The sequence below is a fragment of the Rana temporaria genome, chromosome 7, assembly GCF_905171775.1.
Source record: "Rana temporaria chromosome 7, aRanTem1.1, whole genome shotgun sequence".
NCBI classification, from domain to species: domain Eukaryota; kingdom Metazoa; phylum Chordata; class Amphibia; order Anura; family Ranidae; genus Rana; species Rana temporaria.
The window spans coordinates 204915763-204929886 of NC_053495.1; the positions used below are offsets into that span (position 1 = coordinate 204915763).

Consider the following 14124-nt stretch of genomic DNA (forward strand, 5'->3'; position numbering starts at 1 on the left):
GAAGTACGGAGGAGGGGGGGGCATTCTCTGCACTGTACAGGTATATTATAAAGGAGTATATAGAGTACTGTATATAGAAGTACAGAGGAGGGAGGGGGGGGGGGGGTCATTCTCTGTACTGTACAGGTATATTATAAAGGAGTATATATATATATATATATATATATATATGTGTATATATGTATATATATATATAGAAGTACAGACAAGGGAGGGAGGGGGGCATTCTTTTTACTGTACAGGTATGTTAAATAGGATTATATAGTGTATATATAGAAGTACGGAGGAGGGGGGGGGGGCATTCTCTGCACTGTGCAGGTTACAGATCAGCAGGTGCACACACAGATCACCTTGCATGGAATGTTCCTGCCCTTCCCTTGTCATCACAGGCATCAGCCAATCAGTGCAAGCCCTCAGCTGAGGAGGAAGAGATAGAATTTCTACCTGTTGTGAACAATAAACAAGTGCGGAGAATCTCAGGGAACTGAGAAAGAGGAAGGCGACATTTAAAGAGGGAGAGACCCCAACACATGGCCTGATCCCTATGGTGCTGATCCCTATGGTGCTGTGTCCAGGGCTGGACAAGACTCTGCTGGCTCCAGGTGAGGAGGTGAGTCTTCACTTCTCTGGAATCTTTCCCATAAAAGGGCACGTCAAGTCTTTCTGGGTCATGCTGTAAAAAACTATATAGAACTACAAGTCCCAGGATGGGGGCATTTACCTGCACAACAGCCAGAGAGTAAGGGGTTAACCCAGGATATTCTGGGGGAATAGAGGACTCAGGAAGTCTTTCGTGGGCCCCCATTTACCTCCCGGGCGGTCCACAATAGATGGACCGCCCGCTGGCTTTTCTGGCCATACATAGCAGTGGCGTCTTCCTCCTCTTCCAGCACTCCCTGTAATTTCGCTTTCAATAGATTTTTCATTTTTCAAATACAGAATGCAATTACAGTATGACCAAAGGCTGGGTCTACATCATCATAACATTCAACAAACAAGGCATGGTGTCAGCAACAAGCAGTGGCGTCACTAGGGTTGGTGTCACCCGGTGCGGTAAAACATGGTGTCACCCCCCCTCTGTCTAGGCTGCCCAGCACCAAGCAGGCAGCGCACGGGGCGCACCCCAAACCAGCCCCTGTAAATGATAGTATAGGGCAGTATAGTGGCAGGTTAGGGTAGTATAGAGTGGTATAGTGGCAGGTTGGTGTAGTGGGGTGGTATAGGACAGGTTAAGGTGGTATAGGGCATGTTGGGGTGATATAGGGTAGTTTGGGGTGGTATAGGGCAAGTTAGGGTTGCATAGGGCAGGTTGAGGTGGTATAGGGCAAGTTAGGGTGGTACAGGGCAGGTTGGGGTGGTATAGTGCAAGTTAGGGTGGCATAGGGCAAGTTGGGATGGCATGGGAAAGGTTGGGGTGGTACAGGGCAAGTTAGGGTGGCATTGGGCAGGTTGGGGTGGTATAGGGCAAGTTATGGTGGCATAGGGCAGATTGGGGTGGTACAGGGCAAGTTAGGGTGGCACAGGGCAAGTTGGGGTGGTATGGGAAAGTTTGGGGTGGCACAGGGCAGGCTGTGGTGGCACAGGGCAGGCTGGGTGGTACAGGGCAGGCTGGGGTGGTACTGGGCTGTTTGGGGGGTACAGGGCAGGCTGGGGTGGTATAGGGCTGTTTGGGGTGGTACAGGGCAGGCTGGGGTGGTACAGGGCAGGCTGGGTGATACAGGGCAGGCTGGGGTGGTAAAGGGCAGGCTGGGGTGGCACAGAGCAGGCTGGGGTGGTACAGGGCAGGCTGGGGTGGTACAGGGCAGGCTGGGGTGGTATAGGGCTGTTTGGGGTGGTACAGGGCAGGCTGGGGTGGTACAGGGCAGGCTGGGTGATACAGGGCAGGCTGGGGTGGTACAGGGCAGGCTGGGGTGGCACAGAGCAGGCTGGGGTGGTACAGGGCAGGCTGGGATTGCACAGGGCAGGCTGGGCATGTCAGGTAAAAAAAAAAAAATGGGATGGTGTCACCCCTCTAGCGGGTGTCACCCGATGCGGACCGCACCCCCCGCACCCCCCTAGCAACGCCTCTGGCAACAAGGCCTCAATTGATTTCATTTTGCCCAACTGTGGGCTGATTAAAGGAAGCATACAACCTTGCTAACAGGGGAAGGGGAGGAAAAGAAGTGAATAAACATCACCCAAAAAAAAAAAAAAATTCTTCATGAGTTTAGGCCAATATATATTCGTCTACATATTTTTGGTCAAAAAAAAATCGCAATAACGTATATTGATTGGTTTGCATAAAAGTTATTGGGCCAGATTCAGGTAGATCGGCGTATCTTTGTTCCGGCGTAGCGCATCTCATATGCGCTACGCCGACGTATCCCGGAGAGGCAAGCAGAGTATTCACAAAGCACTCGCTCCCTACGTTGCGCCAGCGTAACGTAAATCATTCGGCGAAAGCCCGCCTAATTCAAAGTAGGTGGACGGTGGGCGTGATTCATTTAAATGAACCGTGACCCCATGCAAATGATGGTCCGAACGAACGGCGCATGCGCGCGCATGCTCAGAATCACGTCAAACATACTCTCTAAGATACGACGGCTCAATGCCTACGACGTTAACGTAACCTACGCCCAGCCCCATTCACGTACGACTTACGTAAACAACGTAAAATACGACGGCTGTTCCGTCATCCATACCTTTGCATGGGATGCGCCTCCTATAGGTGGAACAACTTTACGCCAGACGTACGCCTTAAGTAAACGGCGTATACTACTGCGACGGGCGCAAGTACGTTCGTGAATCGGCGTATCTCGGTCATTTGCATATTCGATGCGTAAATCAATGGAAGCACCCCTTGCGGCCCGGCGTAAATATGCGGACGGCGTAGGAAACTTACGTCGGTCGGATGAAGCCAAATTTCAGGCGTATCTTGTATTAAGAATCAGGCGCATAGATACGACGGCGCATTTGTACACTTACGCGGTGTATCTACACATACGTCGGCGTAAGTGTTACCTGAATCCGGGCCATAGCGTCTACAAAATAGGCAATAGATATATGGCATTATTTTATTATTTAACTAGTAATGGTGGCGATCATCGATTTTTAGCGGGACTGCGACATTGCGGCAGACAGATCGAACACTTTTGACACATTTTTGGGACCAGTGACATTTATACAGCTATAAAAATGCGCTGATGACTGTGTAAATGTCGCTGGCAGGGAAGGGGTTAACACTAGGGGGCGATCAAGGCGTTAACCGTGTTCCCTAGTGTGTGTTTCTAACGGAGGGGGGATGGGACTGACTAGAGTAGGAGACATATCGCTGTTCCTACTTAGTAGGACCACACAATCTGTCTCTCCTCTCCTGTCAGAACAGGAATTTGTGTGTTTACACACACACACACACATCCTCGTTCTAGCTGTCGTGCCCGCAAACGTGCGTGGCCGGCCGACATCGCGCCCTCCGGCCACGAGCATCGGTCCCAGTTGCGCACGCCTGCTATAGCTATTGAAGGGCCGACATACAGCTACGGCGATTTGCGGGAAAGAGCCAACCTGCCGCAGAATAATGGCGACGGCTGGTCGGCTAGTGGTTAATAAACGCACACTCACCTGTCCCACGGTCCAGCGATGGGGTCATCCGAAGCCTCGCTTCTCTCCGTCTCCTCTCTGCAGCGCCTGCATCACTACTGTGGGCACCCCAGGCTGTGACAGCTTGCGGTTTCACAACCGGAATGCGTGCTGCACATGCGCAAGTTGCGCTGCATGTCCTAAATGGCTGGTCAATAGTCTGGGACCTGTGACATGTCCCAGAAGATTGCAGGGAGGGAGGGGCTTCCTAGCTTCTTAGGCAGTCCGAGCGGAAGTGGGAACAGGTGGCCAGATTCACAGCGGAGATACGCCGTCGTATCTCTGTTTCTATCTATGCAACTGTTTCATAGAATCAGTTACGCATAGATAGCCCTAAGATCCGACAGGTGTAATTGTTTTACACTGTCGGATCTTAGGATGCAGTACCGCGGCCACCGCTGTGGGGAGTTCGCGTCGTAAACCAGCGTCGGGTATGCAAATTAGGAGTTACGGCGATCCACAATGTTTTTTCGCGTTCGCTACGTCGCTGCTAGTCTAGTTTCCCGTCGCAAATTTAGTCGTCGTTTTGGGTGCCCTAACTTTACACAGCAAACGTATTGCTGTATAAAGTATGGCGTAAAGTAAACGGCTTACGTTACACGGGCGCAATTGTACCTGAATCTGGCCCAGGGTACCTGTCAAAACGATATAAATATAATATAATATAAATGACAACACAAAAACTTTTCTCTCACTCATGGTTAGTGTTTGGCTGAAGCCATTTATTATCAATCAACTGTGTTTACTCTTTTTAAATCATAATGACAACAGAAACTACCCAAATGACCCCGATCAAAAGTTTACCCTGGTGATTTTGGCCTGATAACATGCACACAAGTTGACACGAAAGAGTTTGAATGGCTATTAAAGGTAACCATCCTGTGATCTGTTTGCTTGTAATTAGTGTGTGTGTATAAAAGGTCAATGAGTTTCTAGACTCCTGACAGACCCTTGCATCTTTCATTCAGTGCTGCACTGACGTTTCTGGATTCTGAGTCATTAGGGTTAGGGGGTTAGGGAGTTTAGGGTTAGGAGTTAGGATTAGGGGTTAGGAGTTAGGATTAGGGGGTTAGGGATTAGGGGTTAGGAGTTAGGATTAGGGGGTTAGGGTTAGGAGTTAGGATTAGGGGTTAGGAGTTAGGATTAGGGGTTAGGGTTAGGGGTTATGGGTTATGGGTTAGGGGTTAGGGTTTTCCCTTGAAGAAGAAGGGTAGGACTCAGGAACTGGAACAGGGACCTCCCCCAGAGGTCAACGGTCAGACGGCGGGTTCTCAGAGGTCAAAGGTCATGGGGTGTGGCTGACCCACCCCCACCAAAGTGTACCGCCTACCCAAACTAAGTCGGGGAATGAACAAGTCGAGGAAAACGTCATGGGGAAAGCAAAAGAATTGTCAAAGGATCTGCGGGAAAAGGTAGTTGAACTGTATAAAACAGGAAAGGGATATAAAAAGATATCCAAGGAATTGAGAATGCCAATCAGCAGTGTTCAAACTCTAATCAAGAAGTGGAAAATGAGGGGTTCTGGTGAAACCAAACCACGGTCAGGTAGACCAACTAAAATTTCAGCCACAACTGCCAGGAAAATTGTTTGGGATGCAAAGAAAAAGCCACAAATATCTTCAGATGAAATACAAGACTCTCTGAAAACATGTGGTGTGGCTGTACAAGAGGCACAATAAGGAGGCACTTGAAGAAAGACGGGCTGCATGGCCGAGTCGTCAGAAGAAAGTCATTACTACGCAAATGCCACAAAGTGTCCCGCTTAATTACGCCGAACAGCACAGAGACGAGACTCAAACCTTCTGCCACAAAGTCATTTGGAGAGATGAGACCAAAATTGAGCTTTTTGGCCACAACCATAAACACTACATTTGGAGAGGAGACAACAAGGCCTATGATGAAAGGTCCACCATCCCTACTGTGAAACACGGAGGTGGATCTCTGATGTTTTGGGGATGTGTGAGCTACAAAGAAAATATGATCAAAATTGATGGCAAGATGAATGCAGAATGTTATCAAAACATACTGGAGGAACATTTCATTCATCAGCATGGAAGCTGCACATGGGACGTACCTGGACATTCCAACATGACAAGGATCCAAAACACAAGGCCAAGTCCACCTGTCATTGGCTACAGCAGAATAAAATGAAGGTTCTGGAGGGGCTATCTCAGTCTCCTCACCTCAATATCATTGAGCCTCTCTGGGGAGATCTCAGACGTGCCGTTCATGTGAGACAGCCCAAGAATTTACAGGAACTGGAAGAGGAACGGGGAGCTTCACCACCTGAGAAGATAAAGAGCCTTCTCCACAAATACCACAAAACACTTCAAGCCGTCATTGATGTCAAAGGGGGCAATACACGGTATTAAGAACTGGGGTATGCAAACTTTTGATTGGGGTCTTTTGGGTGGTTTCTGTTGCCATTATAATATAAAAAGAGCAAACACAGTTGATTGATAATAAATGGCTTCAGCCAAACACCAACCACGAGTGAGAGAAAAGTTTTTTAGCCAGATTCACGTATCGCGGCGTATCTTTATGCCGGTGTAACGCATCCCATTTGCACTACACCGACGTAACATAGTGAGGCAAGTACAGTGGCCCAGATTCAGGTAGGGGCGCGCACTAATACGCTAAGTAATTACTGGAGCTACGCTGCTTACACGAAGCATTTGCTCCGTAATTTGCGGCGGCGTACCTTAAAAGGGGCCGGCGTAAGCGCGCGTAATTTAAATGATCCCATAGGGGGCGTGGATCATTTAAATTAGGCGCGTTCCCACGCTGAACGTACTGCGCATGCTCCGTCGGGAAAATTTCCCAACGTGCATTGCGGTAAATGACGTCGCAAGGACGTCATTGGCTTCAACGTGAACGTAAATGGCGTCCAGCGCCATTGACGAACGAGTTACGCCAACGACGCAAAATTTGAAAATCGCGACGCAGGAACGACGTCCATACTTACCATTGGCTGCGCCTCCTAATAGCAGGAGCAGCCTTACGGTGAAAACGACGTACGCAAACGACGTAAAAAACGAGCGCCTGCCGCGTGTACGTTTGTGAATTGGCGTAAGTATGCAATTTGCATACTCTACACTGACAACTACGGGTGCGCCAAGAGACTTATGCCAGTCGTATCTTAGGCTACAGTCGGCGTATCTATCTTTCTGAATACAGAAAGTAGATACGCCGGCGCTACTTAGCAATTACGCTGCGTATCTATGGATACGCAGGCGTAATTGCTCTCTGAATCTACCCCAGTATTCACAAAGCACTTGCTCCCTAAGTTACGTCGGTGTAGCGCAAATGGCCCGGCGTAACCCCGCCTTATTCAAAGTAGGCATGTAGTGGGTGGGCTTCATTTAAATTAACCGTGACCCCATGTAAATGAGGGCCGTTGGTACGGCGCATGCGCGCATGATCAGAATCATGTCGCAAATACTCCCTACGTAACAACGTCGGCTCAATGCTTTCAACGTGAACGTAAACTACGCCCAGCCCCATTCACGTCCGCTTACGCAAACGACGTAAAATACGACGGCTGTTCCGTCGTCCATACCTTGCATGGGCTGCGCCATCTTTTTGGTGGTTTATCTTTACGCCGCAAAAACGCCTTACGTAAACGGCGTAGCTTACTGCGACGGGCGTACATACGTTCGTGAATAGGCGTATCTTGCTCATTTACATATTCGACGCGTAAATCCACGTACACTCCCCTAGCGGCCAGCGTAAATATGCACATAAGATACGACGGTGTAGGAGACTTAAGCCGGTCGTATCTTAGCCAAATTTAGGCGTATCTGGCTTCCAGAATACGCTTAAATATACGACGGCGCGCATTCGGACTTACGGCGGCGTATCTACTAATCTTTTTGAATCCGGCTATTTGTGTTTTCATTCATATTCTCTGAAAAATGGCCAAGAAATCATAAATTCTGCCAGGGTGTGTAAACTTATGAGCACAGCTGTGTGTGCGACTCCCGATATCGCTCTGCGCCCGTGACCGGGGGCTTGGGTCCAAATTTCTGTATGAAGGACTCGGAGATGGGAAAGGAACTCTCTTGTCTCTCTTCTTAGGTACAAACACGGGGCCAGATTCACAAAGAGATACGACGGTGTATCTCCTGATATCTACAGATACACCATCGTATCTCTGACTTACACTGGTCCTATCTATGCGCCTGATTCATAGAATCAGATACGCATAGATAGGGCTAGATCCGACAGTGTTACAATGTGTTACACTGTCGGATCTTTTTTTAAATTTAAAAATGGCGCCGGGGGCGTTCCCGCTGATTTACGATAAATAATATGTAAATCAGCGAGATACGCAAATTCACGAACGTACGCGGACCCGACGCAGTCTTCTTACGACGTTTCCGTAGCGGCGTACCCGTCGTATACTTACCCTTTCTTTTATCAGGCGCAGCCAATGTTAAGTATAGCCGGCGTTCCCGCGTCGAATTTGAATTTTTTAACGTCGTTTGCGTAAGTCGTTCTCGAATACGGACGGACGTCGTTTACGTAAGCGTCGCAACCACTGACGTCCAAGCGACGTCAGTGGGAGCAATGCACGCCGGGAAATTTCGCGGACGGCGCCTGCGCATTTAAATCGGCGCGGGAACGCGCCTGATTTAAATATGACACTCCCCTAGCCGCGGAATTTGAATTCCGCCGGGGGAATTAGGATCCGCCGTCGCAAGTTTGGAGGTAAGTGGTTTGTGAATTATCCACTTGCCTCCTAAACTTGCGGGAGCGGATCTTAATTCACGTAGATCGAGCGGATCTATAGATCCGCTGAGCTACGTGAATCTGGCCCATGAACTTTACTGACAGTGAAACTTGGAACTTCAGCCTTGGAATGGAAAGTGACGTCAGTAAAAGTTCCTTCGCAGATAATAAGGAAAGTTCCGGAGCCACAATCAGGGCTGTGTGTTGATACAGAAAGGCGTAGCTCCATTTATTACCAAGTGCAATGTCCGCTGTGCTGGGTGATTGGAGTTCAGATCATCGCCCATATAGGGGGGCGGGGGGGTGCTTTACATTCTTCATCCATTACAAACGGGGGGCTTACTTTACAATCGTATTACACCCTCTGCGTTTTTTTACAGTAGCTAAACACATTGAGAAAAATAAAATAAACATTCCCCAAGTAAACTGAATTCTTACCCCAGGACTTGCAGTGTGCAACTCAATGCTGCTGACTCCTGTTTTCTCAGTGCTGCTTCTCTGAACCTTTGATCCTCACAGTGGTCAGTGTAGTGCCCACTTACATTGGTGGTCAGGGTAATGCCCCCCTTACATTGGTGGTCAGTGTAATGCCCCCCTTACATTGGTGGTCAGTGTAATGCCCCCCTTACATTGGTGGTCAGTTTAATGCCCCTTACATTGGTGGTCAGTGTAATGCCCCCCTTACATTGGTGGTCAGTTTAATGCCCCTTACATTGGTGGTCAGTGTAGTGCCCACTTACATTGGTGGTCAGTTTAATGCCCCTTACATTGGTGGTCAGTGTAGTGCCCACTTACTTTGGTTGTCAGTGTAATGCCCCCCTTACATTGGTGGTCAGTGTAATGCCGCCCCTTACATTGGGGGTCAGTGTAATGCCGCCCCTTACATTGGGGGTCAGTGTAACTGCGGCGGCTGGTCGGCAAGCAGTTAAAACACCGCTGCACGAATACCGCGTGACATAAAATATTGCAACAATCGCCATTTTATTCTCTAGATTCTCTGCTAAAAATATATATAATGTTCGGGGGGTTCTAAGTAATTTTCTAGAAAAAAATACGGGCTCGGATTCAGTAATATTTGTGCATAAATTACGGAGGCACAGGGCAACGATTTTGCCCTGCGCCCCCGCAATTTTTTTGCGCTGCCCTCGATTCACGGAGCAGAATCTCCGTAAATTGCGCGGGCGCGCCGGCAAAATGCCCGGCGCAAGAGCACGCAATTTAAATGATCCCGTAGGGGGCGGGAATCATTTAAATTAGGCGCGTTCCCGCGCCGAGCGTAGTGCGCATGCTCCGTCGGGAAAGTTTCCCGACGTGCATTGCGGCAAATGACGTCGCAAGGACATCATTTGCTTCAAAGTGAACGTGAATGGCGTCCAGTGCCATTCACGATTCACTTACGCAAACTACGTAAAATTCAAATTTCGCGACGCGGGAACGACGGGTATACGTAACATTGGCTGCCCCTGCTAATAGCAGGGGCAGCCTTGCGCGAAAACCGCCGTACGTAAACAACGTAAATTGCGTACGCAGGGCTCGCGCAACGTTGTGAATCGGTGTTAGTATGCAATTTGCATACTATACGCTGAGCACAACGGGAACGCCACCTAGCGGCCATCGCAAGAATGCAGCCTAAGATATGTGGGCATAAGAGCCTTATGCCGCGCAGATCTTAGGCTGCATTCGGCGTAACGAGGTTCCTGAATCAGGAGCATTCGTAACGCCGGAGCAAGTCAGCAATTGCGCTGTGTAACCTACGGTTACACAGGCGCAATTGCTTCTTGAATCCACCCCAGTGGTGTTAGAAGATGCACATTATACAATGAGACTCTTTTATTTGGAATTTTGATACATTGTATATGATTTTTGATACTTTGTGTATTATTGGTCATTGCTGATCCTTTGCTACATCGTATATTTTTACTGGTTGGAATTTATACATTTTGATTATTTCTATTTGCTCTTTGGACTTGCTGATCATTCTGACTTGCGCTTTTCATTGGAGGACACTCCTGCTTCTGTATTTTTTTCGTAACAGGTTCTGCTTGAATTGCACGGTTTTTATGACATCATAAACCATGATCAGGATCGTTTATTTTTTATTTTTATTTTAGACTTCCCAGCCTAAAGGAGAGATGTGAGGTCTTATTGACCCCCCCCCCCCCCATATATCACTGTAAAGAGGACCTGTCATGCCATATTCCTATTACAAGGGATGTTTACATTCCGTGTAATAGGAATAAAAGTGATCAAAAAAATATTTATTTTTACAAAAGTGTCAAACTAAAAAAAGTAAAGTACAATTAACAATAAAAAAAAACGCCCCTGTCCCCGTGTTTGCACGCAGAAGCGAACGCACGCGTATGTCCCGCCCCCACATATGAAAACAGTGTTCAAACCACACATGTGAGATGTCGAAGCGATCGTTAGAGCGAGCGCAATAATTCTAGCCCTTGACCTCCTCTGTAACTCAAAACATAACCAGCAAAATAAATTCAAGCGTCGTCTATGGGGATTTTTAAGTAGCGAAGTTTGGCGCCATTCCATGAGCGGGCGCAGTTTTTGAAGCGTGGCAAGTTAGGTATCTAGTTACTCGCCGCAACTTCATCTTTCACATTCTACAAAAAAATTGGGCTAACTTTACTGTTTTTTTTTCAGTGGTCCCTGCTATCTTCTGGGAACCGTGGGGGGGGGGACATTGTAGGCGCCGGAAGTGGCGTAGGCCAAGAAGTGGGAGTAAATACCTGGATTAGACAGGATTCCGAAATGTGAAAGTTCAATTGTTGGATGGAACTCCACTTTAAACAAGTATGTTGTATGGACCTCAACTCGCATCAAAGTCGGACCAAAGTAGTGCAGGGACCACTTTGAAGTCGCACAGATATGAACGGCACTCATTGGAAATCATGGGTGGGGGGGGGGGGGGGTACGACTTGCCTCGCGATTTTGCAGTCCCAAGTCGCAGGACAAGTCGCACGCGTGTGAAAGGGGCCTTATCTATGAAAGTTGTAAACTGGAATTGCCGGGGGAAAATAATTTTTAACAAATAGTTTACCGGGGAATGTTTATTTTATCCGTAAGCCAAACGCCTCCGAGGGTTCAACGCCGCTTTACCTCCCCGGCTTCTCTCCAACCCTGAAATATCAGTTGTAGGCGGAAGGAAATTTTGGAAAGCCACCAAATTAAACATCTAGAATCTGATGCGGCGTGATTACGTACTTCGACTTTCTGCCTGTGTTCAATCAGGAAATCCGTAACTCAAAAGGTTTCTATAATTAGCGCAGAGTGGTGCGAAAACACAAACGGGGGGGAGATAAAGGAGCAGGCCTGAAGTTTTAACTCCTAAAATCCCCGTGAAATAGACGCCGAGGAACCAAAAGACCTCCATGGTTGGCGACGTGGTGAGTTAACGCCTAACCGGGCTGTAGGACCTCGGTGAATTAGGTCGGCGCATTTCGGCCGTCTCCATCCTGAGCGCAGAAGATGAAAGCTGTGGCGGGAAGTTGTGCGGAGTGCAGACAAAACACGTCTTTTTCATAGAAACTGCAACAACTCCTGTCGTGTATAACCTGGGATGTCTTTTTCGCATGGGCACTGCCCAGGGGCCACAGGGGCATCGGGGGGCCCCTGAAGATTTCCCCATTTCCCAGCATGGGGAATTGCATGTGGATAGAGCAGGCAGGGGGGGGGGGGAAGAAAAGCTGGAAGCTGGCAACCTTTTGTGGCTCACCCTGCAGCAGCTGAAAGCCGGTGTTCTGACGAGAAAAGCCCCCTGTCGAAAAATGCCCGCCCAGTACTGCGCATGCGCAGTTCGGAGCGACCGAAAGCCGCGGAACATTGGGAATACGCTCACGATGCTCGTGCAAGGCTGCAAGGGGCAGACTTGTTGATGATGGGCGTGTGTGAGGGGTGGATGGCAACAGAAGGGGGTGTATGTTGTAATGATGGGCAGTGCTATTAAGATGGGGGCAGTTAATGATGGGATGTGGGGTTCCAGCACCTTGTACCGCTGGACCCCTTTACATTACATAGCACCGCACCTCTGCACCCCTTTACATTACACAGCACCCCGCACCTCTGGACCCTTTTACATTACACAGCACCCTGCACCTCTGGACCCCTTTACATTACACAGCACCCTGTATCACTGGACCCCCTTATATTACACAGCACCCTGCAACTCTGGATCCCTTTACATTACACAGCATCCTGCACCTCTGGACCCCTTTACATTATATAGCACCCTGCACCTATGGACCCCTTTACATTACACAGCACCCTGCACCTCTGGACCCCTTTACATTACATAGCACCCTGCACCTCTGGACCCCTTTACATTACACAGCACCCTGCACCTCTGGACCCCTTTACATTACACAGCACCCTGCACCTATGGACCCCTTTACATTACACAGCACCCTGCACCTCTGGACCCCTTTACATTACATAGCACCGCACCTCTGAACCCCTTTACATTACACAGCACCGCACCTCTGAACCCCTTTACATTACACAGCACCCTGCACCTCTGGACCCTTTACATTACACAGCACCCTGCACCTCTGGACCCCTTTACATTACATAGCACCCCACAGTTTGTTACACAGACACCCCCTAACAGTTTTGGACCCCCCTGCATGTTACACTGGGGGAGACGTGACATGCGGCCCGCGGGCCGCCACGGCCCACCGGGCATATGCCCGGTATGCCCTATGGCTAGTCCGGGCATGCTCCTAAACATACACGGTTTAGGAGATATTTTCAAAAAAGACAGCCACCGATGTCTATGGCGCATGTGCGCCATAGACAACGGCGCAGGCGCACTGAGCGTGCCGTCAGTGAATGGGGTCACGCCGTTAGTGGCGGCTCCCGCGCACATGCGCGCCAGTGACGTCATCGCGGCTCCGGCCAGTCACAGCGCTGGACCTGCGATACCCGGAAGTCACTCCGGGAGACATGGCGGCGACGGAGGAGGCGAACGAGGGCGTCTGCGGGGGCTTCGATCTCAGGTAAGTACTTCATAATGAGCTAGTATGCTATGCATACTAGCTTTTTAAGGAGGCTTTACTTCCTCTTTAAGGGCAACACACGTAGGAAGAGTAGCTGGATTATAAGCTCTTCTACCTTCTTCATCCATCCATGATATCCTAATAGATTGTAAGCTCTTCTACTGTCCTTATCCGTCCCTTATACCCTAATGCCTTGTACACACGATCAGAATTTCCGATGGAAAAAGTCAGACGGAATTTTTTTCACAGGATATTGTGTGTGTGCCCCATCTGAGTTTTTCCATCGGAAATTCCGACGGACTTAGAAAGAGAACATGTTCTCTTTTTTTTTACGATGAATAAAAATTCTATGGGAAATTCCGTTCGTCTGTATGGAACTTCCGACGGAGAAAAAAAAACCGCATGCTCAGAATCAAGTCGACGCATGCTCGGAAGCATTGAATTTCATTTTTCTCGGCTCGTTCTAGTGTTGAGCGTCACCGCGTTTTGGACGGTCGGAATTTGGTGTGATAGTGTTAGGTTGATTCAGGTACATTGGTGTAAACTTGCGGCGGCGTAGCTTAGCGTGTTTAGGCTACGCCGCCGTAAGTTATCTAGGCAAGTACATGATTCACAATGTACTTGCCTGCTAAGTTACGCTGGCGTAGCCTAAATCGGCGGGCGTAAGGGCGCCTAATTCAAATGTGTTTGAGGGGGGCGTGTTTTATGTCAATAGTGCTTGACCTCACGTTTTTAACGTTTTTTGCGAACTGCGCATGCGCCGGGCGCC

The 14124-nt window shown here is 48.9% G+C and overlaps 1 protein-coding gene across 3 annotated transcripts in view; it reads left to right on the plus strand.

Annotated features, from left to right (window-relative positions):
• The first annotated feature begins 420 nt into the window (after positions 1 to 420).
• TMEM125 (transmembrane protein 125) overlaps positions 421 to 14124 on the plus strand; it is a 32120-nt gene continuing 18416 nt past the window's right edge. For 2 of the 3 annotated variants that reach the window (XM_040360875.1, XM_040360874.1), the window contains exon 1: positions 421 to 610. The gene's annotated coding sequence lies outside the window, so the exon portion shown is untranslated. The remainder of the gene's footprint in view (positions 611 to 14124) is intronic. The other variant, XM_040360877.1, reaches the window with a different exon arrangement.